Source organism: Mobula birostris, chromosome 4 (assembly GCF_030028105.1).
Source record: "Mobula birostris isolate sMobBir1 chromosome 4, sMobBir1.hap1, whole genome shotgun sequence".
Lineage (NCBI taxonomy): Eukaryota > Metazoa > Chordata > Chondrichthyes > Myliobatiformes > Myliobatidae > Mobula > Mobula birostris.
In genome coordinates this window covers 183,856,639-183,874,998 of record NC_092373.1, presented here as the reverse complement: position 1 = coordinate 183,874,998, position 18,360 = coordinate 183,856,639, and the positions used below count along the sequence as shown (strand labels likewise).

The 18,360-nt window shown below is 44.2% G+C and overlaps 1 protein-coding gene across 1 annotated transcript in view; it reads right to left on the bottom strand.

The window, feature by feature from the left end:
• Positions 1–18,360, bottom strand: part of LOC140196831 (uncharacterized) — a 67,874-nt gene that overhangs the window by 20,928 nt on the left and 28,586 nt on the right. The gene's annotated exons all lie outside the window — the stretch shown is intronic.

Sequence of the window (18,360 nt, the reverse complement as noted above, 5' to 3'; positions counted from 1 at the left end):
CTTCTCCCCTCTGCCCGGATTGCTGATCAATAGAACAAACATATCTGAAAAAAAAAGTGTGCTAAGGTTTTGTTTAAACCTTAAGGTTTAGCAGAGTCCTGATGAAGGGCCTCAGCCCAAAATATCGACTGATTATTCCCCTCCATAGATGCTGCCTGACATGCTGAGCTCCTCCAGCATTTTGTGTGTGTGTGTGTTGCCCAACGTTTTGGATATTTTTAAGATAAAGTACAAAGTTGATTTTCAGATTTTTGAGTAAAAATTGCAAAATCTGGCTATTCTGCCAAAGTAAATGAGTTTGGGCAAAGTGCACAGAGGTTTGCTTTGACACGAGATCAGACGATAGCTAGCAGACTACAATTCTGGTTAGTATCGGGACTTCTGAATCATTGTAAAATTGCATCATTCACAGGTTGTGTTTCAGAGAGGGAAATCTAATACACCCACTCACTCTGGCATCAGAGTAACACTGACGTGTAGCAATGTGGTTGCTTGTTAACTATCCCCTGAAACAGCCTGGCAAGCTACTTGCTTCAGCAATAACTGGGGATAGTGGCCTAGCCACTGACACTCAAATCTGTGTAAAAGCAGAGTAAAAAAAAATCAATGAGATTTAACAAGGTTCCTTTTTGAAGAAGAATCTAAATTATATTCTTTATCCCAGGGCAGAAATGGCTAATATCAGTAGGCATACTTTTAAGATAACTGGAGGAAAGTACGTGGGGTGGGGGGGGGAGCCACAGATAGTGTTTTTTTTCTTTTACGCAGAGTGGTAGATGTGTGGGACATGTAAGAGACTCTTTGATAGGTACATGAATGAAAGAAAAATGGCGGGCTTTGTGGGAGGGAAGTATTAGAATAATCTTAGGTAGGTTAAAAGTTTGACACAAGCTGAAGGTCCTGCACTGTGCTGTACTGTTCTATATTTCTCTTCGCCCCCCCACTGAGAGCAGAGTTGAACAGAGCTGACTCCCAGGGGAAGCTGATCAGGAAGCAGACACCATTATTGACGCCTGTCCGTCAGGAGGATCGGCCCTAGGTCAGGACGTCTGCGCAATGGCCACCCAATCCCAAGACATCACCTCGTTGCAGTTCAGAACACTTACTTTGCCCTTCACAACGGCATCGAGTCACCTCTCACCACAGACACCCGGGCAGCATGCTCAGCCACCAGACGTCCCAAACAGAAATTGGGACTGGCTGAGGCAGCCCATGTGAAGGTGGAGGTTGTTGTGGGACATCTGTGTGGACAATGTGAAAGGGAGCAGACACACCGAGGATAGTGAGGGATAAAATTGGTCCTCTTGAAGATCAGAGTGGTCGGCGATGTATGGAACCAAAGGAAATGGAGGAGATCTTAAATGGGTTTTTTGCGTCTGTATTTAATAAGGAAACTGGCATGGAGTCAATGGAAATAAGGCAAACAAGGAGTGAGGTTATGGAACCTATACAGATTGAGGAGGAGGAGGTGCTTAATATCTTGAGGCAAATCAGAGTACATAAATCCCCAGGACCTGACAGGGTATTCCTTCAGACCTTGAAGGAGACTAGTGTTGAAATTGCAGGGGCCCTAGCAGATATATTTAAAATGTCAGTATCTATGGGTGAGGTGCCGGAGGACTGGAGCAGAGCTCATGTTGTTCCGTTATTTAAAAAAGGCTCTAAAGGTAATCGGGGAAATTATAGGCCGGTAAGTTTGACGTCGGTAGTAGGTAAGTTATTGGAAGGAGTACTGGGAGATAGGATCTACAAGTATTTGGATAGATAGGGACTTATTAGGGAGAGCCAACATGGCTTTGTGCGTGGTAGGTCATGTTTAACCAATCTATTAGAGTTTTTCGAGGAAGTTACCAAGAAAGTGGATGAAAGGAAGGCAGTGGATGTTGTCTACACGGACTTCAGTAAGGCCTTTGACAAGGTCCCACATGGGAGGTTAGTTAGGAAGATTCAGTCGCTAGGTATACATGGAGAGGTAGTAAATTGGATTAGACATTGGCTCAATGGAAGAAGCCAGAGAGTGGTAGTGGAGGATTGCTTCTCTGAGTGGAGGCCTGTGACTAGTGGTGTGCCACAGGGATCAGTGCTGGGTCCATTGTTATGTGTCATCTGTATCAATGATCTGGATGATAACGTAGTAAATTGGGTCAGCAAATTTGCTGATGATACAAAGATTGGAGGTGTAGTGAAGAAGGTTTTCAAAGCTTGCTGAGGGATTTGGACCAGCTGGAAAAATGGGCTGAAAAATGACAGTTGGAGTTTAATACAGACAAGAGTGAGGTATTGCACTTTGGAAGGACAAACCAAGGTAGAACATATAGGGTAAATGGTAAGGCACTGAGGAGTGCAGTAGAACAGAGGGATCTGAGAATACAGATACAAAATTCCCTAAGAGTGGTGTCACAGGTAGATAGGGTCGTAAAGAGAGCTTTTGGTACATTGACCTTTATAAATCAAAGTATCGAGTATAAGAGTTGGAATATTATGGTTAGGTTGTATAAGGCATTGGTGAGGCCAAATTTGAAGTATTGTGTGCAGTTTTGGACACCAAGTTACAGGAAGGATATTAATAAGGCAGAAAGAGTGCAGAGAAGATTTACAAGGATGTTGCAGGGACTTGAGAAACTGAGTTACAGAGAAAGATTGAATAGGTTAGGACTTTATTCCCTGCAGCGTAGAAGAATGAGGGGAGATTTGACAGAGGTATATAAAATTATGATGGGTACAGATAGAGTGAATGCAAGCAGGCTTTTTCCACTGAGGCAAGGGGAGAAAAAAACCAGAGGACATGGGTTAAGGGTGAAGGAGGAGAAGTTTAAAGGGAACATTAGGGGGGGCTTCTTCACACAGCGAGTGGTGGGAGTGTGAAATGAGCTGCCAGATGAAGTGGTAAATGCCGGCTCACTTTTAACACTTAAGAGAAACTTGGACCCGGTACGTGGATGAGAGGTGTATGGAGGGGTATGGTCCAGGTGCAGGTCAGTGGGACTAGGCAGAATAATGATTCGGCACAGCCAAGAAGGGCCAAAAGGCCTGTTTCTGTGCTGCAATAGTCTATGGTTCTAACTCCAGCACAGAACATGAAAGCCTGAGAGACCAGAAAGCCACATGGGTGATTAACTCAGTGGACTCAGGGAATGATTTTCCATTCAAGCATCAACTCAAAGGTTCAAAGGTTCATTTATTATCAAAGTATACAACTCTGAAATTCTTCTTCTCCAGATAGCCACAAAACCAAGAGGGAAAAGAACTGTATTTGTCAAAGTGGAGCGGAGGTGAGTTTGTAAATCTGACAGGAGCAAAGGATATTGGGAATGACAAGGGTGGAATGCCATGGGAGGAGTGTGGGACAGGTGGCAGTGAAGGAGTGCCGGGGGAGGGGGTCGCAGGTGCAGAAACACCATGCCCTAAGATACCAGGCAGGGTCATTTGATTCTAAATGATTTATTGGTCATTACAGAATGTCTCTCTGGTGCTTCCCACTCTCTCCCTTCTCCTTTTCCCACTCTCAGCCCACAATAGAGACCCATATCAGAATCAGGTTTGTCATCACTCACATGTGTCATGAATGTTTTTTTGAGGCAGCAGTACAGTGCAATACATAGAATTACTACAGTACTGTGCAAAAGTCTTAGGCACCCCAGCTATATACAGTGGCTATAAAAGGCATTCCCCCCCCCCCCACCCACCTTGGAAGTTTTCATGTTTTATTGTTTCATTATATTGAATCACAGTGGATTTAATTTGGCTTTTTTGTCACGGATCAACAGAAAATAACCTCTTGTGTTAAAGTGAAAACAAATTTCTATAAATTGATCTAAATTTATTACAATTATTAAACACAAAATAATTGATTACATAATTACTCATCCCCTTCAAGTTAGTATTTAGTAAGATGCACCTTTGGCAGCAATTACAGCCTTGAGTCTGTGTGGCTAGGTCTCCATCAGCTTTACATATCTGGGCACTGTAATTTTTCCCCATTCTTCTTTACAGAACTGCTCAAACTCTGTCAGATTGCATGGGGATCATGAGTGAACAGCCCTTTTCACGTGCAGCCACAAATTCTCAATTGAATTGAGGGCTGGACTCTGACCTGGCCACTCCAGGACATTAACTTTGTTTTTCTTAAGCCATTCCAATGCAGCTTCGGCCTTACGCTTGGGGGTCATTGTCTTGCTGGAAAATGAATCTTCTCCTAAGTCACAGTTCTCTTGCAGACTGCATCAGGTTTTCCTCCAGGATTTCCCCATATTTTGCTGCATTAATTTTACCCTCTACCTTGACAAGCCTTCCAGGGCCTGCTGCAGTGAAGCATCCCCACAGCATGATGCAGCCACCACCATGCTTCACGGTAGGGATGGTGCGTTTTTGATGAATTGCGCTGTTTGGCTTACACCAAACATAGCGTTTAGTCTGATAGCCTAAAAACTCAATTTTGGTTTCACCAGACCATAGAACCTTTTTCCAGCTGACTTCAGAGTCACCCACCTGCCTCCTGGCAAACTTTAGCCAAGATTTCATGTGAGTTTTCCCCCCCCCAACGGTGGCGTTTTCTTTGCCACTCTCCCATAAAGCTGCGATTGATGAAGCACCTAGGCAACAGCTGTTGTATGTGCAGTCTCTCCCATCTCAGCCAGTGAAGCTTGTAACTCCTGCAGCCTTGTCATCGGTCTCTTGGTAGCCTCCCTCACTAGAGTCCCCTTCTTGCACAGTCACACAGTTTTTGAGGACAGCCTGCCTTAGGCAGATATACAGCTGTGCCATATTCTTCCCATTTTTTGATGATTGACTGAACTGTACTCCAAGGGATATTCAGTGACTTGGAAATTTTCTTGTATCCATCTCCTGACTTATGCTTTTTAATAACCTTTTTGCAGAGTTGCTTGGAGTGTTCTTTTGTCTTCAAGGTGTAGATTTTGCCAGGTTACAGGTGTATTTTACTACAATCAATTGAAACACCTTGACTGCACACAGGTCTCCAAAAACAGATCTGTATTTAACTAATTATGTGAATTCTAAAACCAATAGGCTGCACCAGTGATTATTTGGTGTGGCATGTTAAAGGGGGTGAATACTTATGCAATCAATTATTTTGTTATATATTTATGATTAACTTAAATCACTTTGTAGAGACCTGTTTTCACTTTGACACGAAAGACTCTTTTTCAGTTGATCGGTGTCAAAAAAGCCAAATTAAATGTGATTCAATGTTGTGCAACAATAAAACATGAAAACTTCCAAGGGGGTTGAATACTTTTTATAGGCACTTTATATGTGTCTAAGACTTTTGCACCACAAATAGTTGTACCTGGGGAGAAGTGACGTACAAAGGGACCTTGGAGTCAAAGTCCACAGATCATCAAAGGTGACAACTTAGGCGGACAATATAGTTAGGAAACAATACAGGTGATGGGCCTTCATTTGTTGAGATCTTCCGTCCAGTAATAGGGAGGTTATGCTCCAATCTGTTAAATCCTTAGAATGTTAGATCAAGGATTAACATTATTCACAGAGTACATTTAATTGACGCAAACAACAGGAATTCTGCAGATGCTGGAAATTCAAGCAACACACATAAAAGTTGCTGGGGAACGCAGCAGGCCAGGCAGCATCTCTAGGAAGAGGTGCAGTCGATGTTTCAGGCCGAGACCCTTTGTCAGGACTAACGAAGGGTCTCGGCCTGAAACGTCGACTGCACCTCTTCCTAGAGATGCTGCCTGGCCTGCTGCGTTCACCAGCAACTTTTATGTGTGTTGCATACATTTAATTGATTTAGGAATTTGCTGTGGTGTGTTGGTTGGGGTTCAACATACAACAAAAAACATTCAGCAATTATAAAGAATAATATAAATATAAAATTAGAGGTAAAAGTACAGATACGGAATAAAATCCTTGATAGTGAGGGTGCAGTGGAGATTCAATGGAGCATTTTGGTTTTGAGGAGAGACTGGAGAATCTAGATCTCTGCTCCCTGGTACAGAGGAGGTTAGGTGGGGGGCATGATTAATGCATATAAAATTATAGACGGGATAGGCAGCAGGAAACTTTTATCCATATCAGAGGAATATCAAAATGAAGAATATACACTAAGTTCTATTAGGTACACCTGCACATTAATGCAAATATCTAAACTGCCAATCATGTGTCAGCAGCTCAATACATAACAGCATGCAGACATGGCCAAGAGGTTCAGTTGTTGTTCAGACCAAACATCAGACAAGATTCAGACACAACTCTCCACCAATAACACACGCAGCTTATTGCAGACTTCAAAGCTAAAAACAGTGGAGTTTCCAACATCACTGCCTCTCGCCCAAATGAGCTAAATCTTTTTTTTTTACGCTCAATTCGATGTTGCCAACACTGAACCCCTGAGGGGGACCACTGATACGAACTGCAGCTTGGTCATCTCTGAGGCTGAGGTACGCAGGTGTTTCCAACGAGTGGACAGTCGCAAGGCTGCAGGACCGGACGGCATCCTAGGGCGGGTACTCAGGATGTGCGTGGCACAACTGGCAGGTGTGTTTCCAGGTATTTTTAACCTCTCCCTCTCCCTGTGTAGAATGCCCTCCTGCTTCAAAACATCCACCATTGTTCCTGTAACTAAAAAGACCAAGGTAACATGTCTGAATGACTGGCGACCTCAATAATAAGCAAATGCTTTGAGAGGCTGGTCAAGGACTACATCAGCAGCATGCTACCACCCACATTGGACGCCTACAATTCGCCTACCGACACAACTGACCAACAGATGACACAATAGTCACTGCTCTACACATCGTCCTTACACATCTAGAGAAGAAGGATGCTTATGTGAGAATGCTGTTCAGCATTCAACACCATAATTCCCTCCAGGCTTGACAAGAAACTCAAAGACCTTGGCCTTCACCCTGCCTTGTGTAGCTGGATCCTGAACTTCTTGTCAGATCACCGGCAGATGGTAAGAGTGGGCTCCCTCACCTCTGCCCCTCTGACCCTCAACACAGGTGCCCCTCAGGGCTGTATCCTAAGCCCCCTCCTTTACGCTCGTTATACCCATGACTATGTCACCACCCACAGGTCCAATCTGCTAATTAAATTTGCTGACGACACTACACTGATTGGCTTAATCTCAAATAATAATGAGGCAGCCTACAGAGAAGAAGTCATCACCTTAACACAGTGGTGCCAAGAAAACAACCTCTCCCTCAATATCGCAAAAACGAAGGAGCTGTTTGTGGACTACAGAAGGAATGGAGACAGCCTAACCCCTATTGACATCAATAGATCTGGAGTTGAGAGGGTAAACAGCTTTAAGTTCCTCAGCATCCACATCACTGAGGACCTCACGTGGTCTGTACACACCAGCTGTGTGGTGAAAAAGGCACAACAGCACCTCTTTCATCTCAGATGGTTGAAGAAGCTTGGGTTGAGTCTCCAAATCCTAAGGACTTTCGACAGGGGCATAAATGAGAGCATCCTGACTGGCTGCATCACTACCTGTTATGGGAACTGTACTTCCCTCAATCGCAGGACTCTGCGGAGAGAGGTGTGGACAGCCTAGTGCATCTGTAGATGTGAACTTCCCAGTATTCAGGACATTTGCAAAGACAGGTGTGTAAAAAGGGCCCGAAGGATCATTGGGGACCAGAATAACCCCAACCTCAAACTGTTCCAGCTGCTACCATCCGAGAAATGGTACCGCAGCATAAAAATCAGGACAAACAGGCTCCAGGACAGCTTCTTCCACCAGGGCATCAGGCTGATTAATTCATGCTGATACAACTGTATCTCTATGTTATACTGACTATCCTGTTACACATACTATTTATTATAAATTGCACATTGCACATTTAGACAGAGATATAACATAAAGAGTTTTACTCCTCATGCATATGAAGGATGTAAATAATAAAGTCAATTCAATTCAATTCAGAATGGGAAAGAGATGTGATCTAAGTGACTTTGTCTGTGGAATGACTGTTGGTACCAGATGGGGTGATTTGAATATCTCAGAAACTGCTGATCTTCTGGGATTTCCACCTCCAAGTCTCTAGAGTTTACAGAGGACGGTGCGATAAGCATAAAACATCCAGTGAACGGCAGTTCTGTGGACGAAAACAGCTTGTTACTGAGAGAGGTCAGAAGAGAATGGCCAGACTGGTTCAGGAAGATGACAGTAGCTCATAACCGCAGTGGTGTACAAAAGAGCATCTCTGAACTCACAACACATTGAACCTTGAAGTGGCTGGGCTAAAACTGCAGGATACCACAGCAGGTTCCACTCCTGTACCTAATAAAGCGGCCACTGAATGCAGATTTAGAGTAATAGGGAAGAGACTTAAAGGGGATAGGAGGGGGACCTTCACCAACCCAAGGTGCTGCAAATATCTGGAATGAAACTCCTGAGAGATGGATCAATGCATTTAAGAAGTGTCTCGGTGAGTAGGAATAGAAGTCGATGGACCAAGTGCTGGGAGAAGGGATTGATACATAAGTGTGCCCATGAGTTGGGCTGAATGGCCTGTCTCCATGCTGTACGATTGATTCTACTGAGTGGTAGCAACTCATCTACTGAGTTGCGGCTCCAAGTCAAAGTAAGTTTATTATCAAAGTACATATCTGTCACCATATACAACCCTGATTGATAAGCCCACTCTTATCATAAATTACATCAAATGGATTCTTAGAATATATCCAAAACTTACCCCTTCCAATTTATAATACGTAGTTAATATGAACAGGAAAGAATGAGTGCAAAACAAGCCACACTCGATCAGTTGCATGCCCACAATAGGTGTTCTAGTGACAGATTTAGAAACAGTATTACACACAGATCATTCAGCCAGGGATGAAACCAGGGTGGCGGTGAGCATCAAAGCTCATTATTCTGTATCCATCTCAGCAAGGCTCGTTTTACTTTCACACCATCCTCCTCAGCTGAATTTGTGGCTCCCTTTGAAGTGTGGTTAACCCAGGAGACCTTCTATTTCCAGAACCTGCAATTAGGTCTCAAAAAGTCTTTGGAAAGTCCCCCCCACCTCACTCTCCCAACCTCATGCAAAGGAAGGGTTTGCAAACGAAGACAGTTGCAAGCCTGCCCTTTATGCTCCTAACAGAGCAGATCCATTAGCTCCAGGTTCACTCGGGTTTATATATCACAGGTACACTGAAATGCACCTTTTGTGCTAGCAAACACCTGGGGATGTGCTGGGGGCTGCTTGTAAAGTGTTGCCACACACAGACATCCCACCTCTCCCGGCAGTTCCGGGAGTCTTCCACATATTAATAGTGGCTTCCTGATGGCTGCAAATTATATACAATATCCTGGAAATCAATTTTTTGAGAGAGACAGAGAGAGAGAGAGAGACAGGGAGGGGGAGAGAGAGAGAGAGAGGGGGGGAGAGAGAGGGGGGGAGAGAGAGGGGGGGAGAGAGAGGGGGGGGAGAGAGAGGGGGGGAGAGAGAGGGGGGGAGAGAGAGGGGGGGGGAGAGAGGGGGGGGAGAGAGAGGGGGGGGAGAGAGGGGGGGAGAGAGAGGGGGGGAGAGAGGGGGGGAGAGAGGGGGGGAGAGAGGGGGGGAGAGAGGGGGGGAGAGAGGGGGGAGAGAGGGGGGAGAGAGGGGGGAGAGAGGGGGGAGAGAGGGGAGAGAGAGGGGAGAGGGGGGAGAGGGGGGAAAGGGGAGGGAGAGAGAGGGAGAGAGAGGGAGAGAGAGGGAGAGAGAGGGAGAGAGAGGGAGAGAGAGGGAGAGAGAGGGAGAGAGAGGGAGAGAGAGGGAGAGAGAGGGAGAGAGAGGGAGAGAGAGGGAGAGAGAGGGAGAGGGGAGGGAGAGAGAGAGGGGAGGGAGAGAGGGGAGGGAGAGAGAGGGGAGAGAGAGAGAGGGGAGGGAGAGAGAGGGGAGGGAGAGAGAGGGGAGGGAGAGAGAGGGGAGGGAGAGAGAGGGGAGGGAGAGAGAGGGGAGGGAGAGAGAGGGGAGGGAGAGAGAGGGGAGGGAGAGAGAGGGGAGGGAGAGAGAGAGGGGGGAGGGAGAGGGGGGAGGGAGAGAGAGGGGAGGGAGAGAGAGAGAGAGAGGAGAGAGAGAGAGAGATAGATAGATAGATATCTCCAAAAAAAGAAATTATAAAACAAACCTCACCCCAGACTACCCTAAAGTGTACCCCTGGGGTCAAAAATAATGACAGTGTTGCTCACTGCACTGTTTGCAACAGTGACTTTTCGATTGCCCATGGTGGGTTAAGATGTAAAAGACATGTTGAGGTGAGTTTAACAGGTATCATTCGTTCATTAGCATAGCTAACGTTATTTAAACTAGTTGGCTAGCTGCTAAGGAGCTACTCTATTGCAGACATCCCACCTCTCCCGGAAGTCTCCCGCAAATTGATGGTTCTTCCTCCCTGAATTGAGTTTTTGCAGGGTGGGATGTCTGCACACATACCGGCGTCCACTCAGCATGCCCACAATGCTTAGCAGACTGACCCAGAACAACAAAACAAGTCCCTTACCTCCTTCTCAACCAACACACACACACACACACACACACACACACACACACACACACACACACTCCTCATGTCTCCAGGTTTCAACTTCTGGACTTCCCGATCGACCTTGGGGCACCGATCTTTGTATCGACTCCTGAGACACTGAACTCCAGCCTCAAACTCAAACCAGTTGTGGACTTCAAAAACACAAGAGACCCTGCAGATGCTGGAAATCCAGACTAACACGTACAAAATGCTGGAGGAACTCAGCAGGTCAGGTAGCATCTACGGAGAGAAATAAAGAGTTGACTGCAGTCCCAATGAAGGAACTCGGCCCGAAGCGTTTACTGTTTATTCCTCTCCACGGATGCTGCTTGACCTGCTGAGTTGTAGGTACATATACATAGCCAGGGTGCCAAAGACGTTTGCACAGTACTGTGTTTATTACTGTGGAGCAGAGAGCAAGGCTGTAAATCTGGTGGGAGCAAAGGACGTTGGGAATAGCGAGGGTCGAGCGCCACAGGAGGTGTGTGGAACAGGTGGCAGAGAAGGAGTGTCAGGACTGGGATGGGGGCACGTGGTACGGGTGCAGACACACCCAGCCCTGAGACACCAGACAAGGTCATTTGATTCCAAACAAATGGTTTATTGAAAATTGCAAAGTGCCTCTCTGGTGCTTCCTGCTCCCTCCCCTCTCTCTTCCCCTTTTCTCAACCAGGATTCCCTTCTCCCTGCTCCCTTCCCCACTCCCAGTCCACAATAGAGACCCATATCAGAATCAGACTTATTATCACACACATATGTCACGAAATATTTTTTACGGCAGCTGTACAGTACAATACATAAAATTACTATAGTACCATGCAAAGGTCTTAGGCTCCCTAGCTATACATACAAGACCATAAGATAAATGTGCCGAGACTTTTACACAGTACTGTACATGACCCCCAAGCTACTATTTCTCAGCTGATTCCACCTTGTGGGTTCCTGCCACTTTTTGTTCACTATTGCTGACGGTATCATCAGTAGCTCAGATACCAGAGTTCATATCACTCTCACTGACTACCTTCATGATCCTCCATAAAGCCTCCCTGATAAAAACATTTGGGTGCCATTCCTCATATTTTTTGCTTCACCATTTGAATTTTTCTTAAACTTTGCATAAAAATGCAGGAGTTGCACATGGGTGTAAGTTGGCAAACCCTTCAGCTAATGGCCAATCCCAGTGACCCACAATAATGCATTTGTCTAATCTTTTAACTAATTTGCCAGAGTTACTATAAATTCATGGAGTACTGATTCCAGGATGCAAAATGTTGTGCAGTGCTGTGCAAGAGTCTTGGGCCCATATATATAGCTAGGATGCTTACCGTTCACACATCCTTTGCTTCCGCCAGATCTACAAACTCACTCCCCACTCCACGCTGACAAATAGAGTACTGTGCAAAAGTCTTAGGCATCCTGGCTATATATATATGTGCCTTAAGACTTTGCACAGTACTGCATGCAGGAGTAGGTGATGGAGAAACAAAATGGCAAGGGTTTAGAAAAAATTAGTATTGAAATACTAAGTCTAGATATCAAACTTTGAAGGATTGAGTTGATCTCCCTCCAGTGAAAAGGAATGATTGATTTATTAAATGAAACTGTTTCATTCAATAGCAGCAATCTACAACGAGCACAAAAAATGTAACTACCCCAAAGAGTAGACTATGGGAGCGAACTATTGGACACTAAAGGGGGTGTCTGTAATGCACCATTATCCTCAGACTGAAAGCATGGCAGCACTTGTGGGCCCTCCCCATCACAGTCCCAGCTAATTTGATGCAAACAACGCACTTCAGTGTACATCTGACAATTAAAGTTAATCTTTCAGCTTTATCTTTAATCGTTACACTGTTGCTTCATTACACAGAATTTGATTCACAAATATCATTTAGACTATTTTAATGCTTTTAAAAGGTTCTCCAGAAATTGCTGTTTTACCTTCAAAGTGTCCTTACTGCCAACTCCTGATTTTTATCTACAGGACCTGGGCAGCACCTGTTTTAGAATCACTACAGCACAGAAACAGGCCCTTCAGCCCATCTAGTCCATGCTAAAATATTAATCTGCCTAGTCCCATGGACCTGCGTCAGGACCCACGGCCTTCAATCTCCCTCGATCCTTGTACCCCTCCAAACTTCTCTTACATTTTGAAATCGAAACTGAAACTATCACTTCTGCTGGCAGCTCATTCCACTCTCACCATCCTCTGAGTGAAGAAGTTCCTCCTCATGATCCTCTTAAACATTTCACCTTTCACCCTTAACCTATGACCTCTATTCCAGTCTCACTGAACCTCAGTGGAAAATATATGCTTGCATTTACCCCATCTATATCACTTACAATTTTGCATACCTCCATCAAATCTGCCCTCCTTCTCCTATGCTCTAGGGCAGTGGTTTCCAACCTTCTTTATGCCATGAACCTTACCACTAACCGAGGGGTCTAGGTTGGGAACTTCAGCTCCAAGGAATAAAGTACTAATCTATTCATTTTTCCCTCTAACTCAGGCCTTCAAGTCCTGACATCATCCTTGTAAATTTTCTCTACACCTTTTCAATCTTATTGTTAAGATTGTAGGTAGGTGACCAGAACTGCTCACAATACTTCAAATTAGGCCTCGCCAACATCTTAAAGAACTTCAACATAACATCCCTTTGATTTATGAAGCCCATTGTGCCAAAAACTCTTGATGTCCCTATCTACTTGTCATGCCACGTTCAGTGAATCATGAACCTGCGTTCCCAAATCCCTTGTTCTCCCACACTCCTCAGTGCTCTACCGGTCACTGTGTAAGTGCCTCTCTGGTCTGTCCTCCCAAAATTTAACACCTCACACTTGTATTAAATTCTATCAATCATTTTTCAGCCAATTCTTCCAGCTGGTCAAAATCCTGCTGCAAGTTCTGATAATCTTCTTCACTGCCCACTACCCCCCAACCTTGGTATCAGTCGTAATCCGGTTTATTACATTATCATCCAGATCGATGATAACAACAACAGCCCCAGAACCAATCTCTGAGGCACAACATTTGTCAAAGGCCTCCAATCGGGGAGGCAACCATCCACCACCCCTCTCTGGCTTCTCCTGCAAAGCAAACATCTAATCCAGTTTACTACCTCATCCAGAATGCCAAGTGACTGAACCTTATCGACCAACCTCCCATGCAGGACTTTGTCGAAGGCCTTGCTAAAGTCCATGTAGACGACATCCACTGTCTTGCCTTCATCAACTTCTCAATAAAACTCTATAAAATCGGTTAGAAATGACCTACAACAAAGTTATATTGACTATTCCTAATCAGTCTAATTGTTTATCTAAATACTTATATATCCACTCCCTTAGAATATATTCAAATAATGTACCCACTACTGATGTCAGGATCACCAGCCTATAATTTCCCAGCTCATTTTTAGAGACTTTCTTAAACAACAGATCAACATTAGCTTTCCTCTAATCCTCTGGCGCCTTACCCATTGCTACAGACATTTTTAAATACAGTATCTCTGCCAGGGTTCCTGCAATTTCTGCACTTGCCTCCCACAAGGTCCAAGGGAACATCTTATTAGGCCTTGGGGATTTATCCACCCTAATTTGCCTCATGACAGCAAACACCTCCTCCCCTGTAATCTGTATAGGGTCCTTGACCTCACTGTTGTTTTGCCTCACTTATTTTGACTGTGTCCATCTCCCAAGTAAATACAGGTGCAAAAAAATCCACAAAAATCTCACCCATCTCTGTTGACTCAACACACAGGCGACATTGATCTTCAAAAAGGCCAATTTTGTCCTTTGGCTCTTAACATACCTGTAAAAGCCCTTCCAATTCTCCTTCACCTAGTCTGCTCGAGCAACCTCATGCCTTCTTATAGCCCTCCTGATTTCCTAGGCATGCTGTACATTATAGAAGAAAGCACATAGGTCAAGGGCCTCAACCTCAGCCCCAAATGCAAGCTGTGTCTTTTAAATGATATCTGACAAACTAACTAGGATCTAAAGTAGACCTCTCAGCTCCTCAGGCCTTTTTGGTTATTAACAAGATCATGACCGATCTGATTGTAACCTCAACTCCACATTCCTCACTAATCCTGGCATCTTTCAGCCTCACATTTATCAAGCATCTATCTACCTCTGTCTTATAAATATCCAAAGGTTCTATTGCCATTATTATAAAAAGATTAAAACCTCACGAGAGCTTTACCAGGAAAAGGGAACTAAAAACTGGAATGTATAGGTTTAAGGTGAGAAGGGAGAGATTTAATAGGAACCCCAGAGGCAACCTTTTCACTCAGAAAGTGGCTTGTATATGGAACAAGTGGCCGGAGGAAGTGGTTGAAGCTGCTACAATGAAATTATTTTAAAAAGACATTTCGATAAAAACAGGAAAGGTTTAGAGGAAGGGGATCCGATCCTGGTGTCTACAGATCCCTTGATTAATGGTATTGGTCCGTGCCATATAAAAGGTTGGGATCTCTTGGTTTAGAGGGATGTGGGGAAAAAAGCAAGCAAATTAATGTGGTCAGCATGGAGGGGTTGAGCCGAAGGGCCAGTTACCTTGCTATGTAACACTACGACTCCAAGGGAAAAACCTTTGCTTCACATCTGCCCTAAATCATATCATCTTGTTCTTATTACTCATCCTCCAGATGATCTACAGACCACTGATCACTTTAGAAACATGATTTTTTTAAAAATACCTACGGAAAATCTTATCAACATTTTCAAACATTCTTGCATTTCTGGCTAGTTTGACTTTGCAATCTAACTTTTCCTTCCTCATTAACGTTTTTAGTCATATTTACTGTTTATATCCTGACCAACCTTCTGACCTGCCAACTGTCTTTGCACAATTCTGCTTTCTGTAAGACTGCTGCAATCTTTAACTCTTTTTAAATCAACCACAATCAGTGGGTCCTCCCCGTGCAATTTTTATTCTTAGCAGCAATATATCTATTCTCTGTATTCTCAAACTTCGTCATTCTGCCACTGAATCTTGATAGATCCCAGGATATAACTTAGTCATAGAACACTACACCACAGAAACAAGCACTTCAGTCCATCAAGTCCATGCCGAACAAATTGTCTTCCTTGTCCCATCGACCTGCACCAAGAACTAGCCCTCCATACCCCTCACATCTTGTTCAAGTTGGAAATCCACCGCTTTCCCTGGCAGCTCGTTCCACACTCTCACCACCCTCAGAGTGAAATCCCCCTCATGTTTCCCTTAAACTTTTCACCCTTCACCTCAACCCATGACCTCTAGTTCTAGTCTCACCCAGCCACAGTGGAAAAAGCCAGCTTGCATTTACCTTATAGACACCCTCACAATGTTGTATTCCTCTATCATATCTCCAGTTCACTTGACTGGCCAGTTCGATTGAGTCACTTCTACATTCGTGTCCTCTCATAACTGCTTTTATTTGAATATAAAATACCAATCTCTCACCCATTCTTCTTTCAAACGAGGTTTAAAATTCAATTGTATTATGATTGTGGTTAACACATACAAAATGATAGAGGAACTCAGCAGGTCAAGCAGCACCTATGAAGAGGGACAGAAAGTCAGCGTTTCAGGCCAAGGCACCTCATTAGGACTGGAAAGGATGGGGAAGGAAGTCACAATAAGAAGCTGGGGTAGGGGAAGTGGGAGAAGGGAAGGAGTACAAGTTGGCAGGGAGAAGGTGGGTAGGAGGGGGAGCGGGGATGAAGTGAGAAGCTCCAAGGTGATAAGTGAATGAGGAAAAGAGAAGAAAGAGGAAGCCAACAGGCTTCTTTTCCCTTCCTTTCCAGTCCTGATGTAGGGTCTCAGCCCAAAACATGGACTGGTTATTCCTCTCTATAGACGCTGCCAGGCCCACTGAGTTCCTCCAGCATTTTGTACGTGTTGCTCATCAGCAGAATCTCTTCTGTTTATGACTCTGCTCACATCTTGGTGCCTTCGTGAAATCATTAATTAACAAAGAAATAAAAATAAAGATTGCAAATGCTGACACAAAAGTAGAAAATTGTTACTGGCTTATTATTGTCACATACTGAGGTACAGTGAAAAGCACGCATTGCACACTATTCATACAGATAAAATCATTATAAAATGCAGTAGGGTAGTACAAGCTAAAACAATAACAGAAAGCAGAATAAAACTGTAACAACTACTGAGAAAGATTCAAAGTACATTTTTTTTATCAAAGTCTGTATGCAGTATACAACCCTGAGATTCATCTTTCCACAGACAGCCACAAAACAAAGAAACACCATGGAACGCATTCACAGAAAAACTTCAAGTACCCAACGCGCACAAAGAAAAGAACAAATCATGCACACGACAAAAAATGAAAGTTAAAACAAAGAAAGGAAAACATCAAATCACAGAGTCATTGAAACAGTCTGGGAATGTCCGGTTTGGTTCAGTTCAGTTTAGTGCTGTGTCGGTTGTTGATTGCAGGTCGCAGATCAATATCACACAAAATAGCAATTTTAAAAAGGTGCAACCAGAAACACAACATGAACTAACCAGTAAAATCCACAAACTGTGTTGAATAAACCTTGCCCAAGACCCCAGCAGAACCCTTTGACAGCATCAAGCGAGAGAGAGAGAGAGAGAGAAACCGGTCAGATGCAGACACCTTCCTCTGGGGGGGGGGGGGGGGAAGAGAGGGAGAGAGGCGGGGGGAGGGGGGGATGAGGATGAGGCAACCGCGGCTGACAGGGGAAGTCAAAGACAGCATAAAAACTAAGGAGAGGGCAAAGAACATACCAAAAATTAGAGGGAACGTAGAGGACTGTGAAGCTCTTAAAAACCAACAGAAGGCTACTAAAAAGCCATAAAGAGAGAAAAGATGACATATGAAGGTAAGCTAGCCAATAATATCAAAGAGAATACAAATTGTTTTCTTTTTCATGTATCTGAAAAAACATATCAGATCGCTGGAAAATGATGTTTGAGAGGTGGTAATGGAGGACAAAGTAATGGCAGATGAACTAAGTTTCTTGCATCAGTCTTCACTGTGGAGGGCACTAGCAGAATGCCAGAAAGGCAAGCATGTCAGGGCCAGAAGTGAGTGCCGTTGCTATTAATAAGGAGAAGGTAATTGGGAAGCTGAAAAGTCTAAAGGTAGAGAAGTCACCTGAAGTGGATGGACTATACCCCAAGGTTTTGAATGAGGTAGTTGAAGAGATTATGGAGGCATTGGTAATGATCTTACAAGAATCACTAGGTTCTGGAATTGTTCTGTAGGACTGAAAAATTGCAAATATCACTCCACCCTTTAAGAAAGGAGGGAAGCAGAAGAAAGAGAATCATAGACCAGTTAGCTTGACTTCAGTGATTGGAAAGATGCTGAGGTCCATTATTAAGGAACAGGTTTCAGGGTACTTGGAGGGACATGATAAAGTAGGCCAAAGTCAGCATGGTTTTCTAAAGGGGAAATCTTGCCTGACAAATCTTTTGGAATTCTTTGAGGAAATAACAAGTAGGAAAGACGAATGAGAGCATGTAGATGTTGTTTACTTGGATTTTCAGAAGGCCTTTGACAAGGTGCCACACATAAGGCTGCTTAACAAGAGCCCAGGGTATTACAGGAAAGATAATAGCATGGATAGAAGATTGGCTGATTGGTAGGGGCAAAGAGTGGGAATAAAGGGAGACTTTTCTGGTTGGCTGCTGGTGACTAGTGGTGTGCTGTGGGACTTTGTGGCTAAGTTTACGGACAACACAAAGATAGGTGGAAGGGCAGGTGGTGTTGAGGAAGCAGAGCATGTGCAGAAGGACTTAGAGTGACGGAACGGGCAAAGAAGCGGCAGATGGAATACAGTGTAGGGAAGTGTATGGACATGCACTGTGGTAGAAGGAATAAAGGC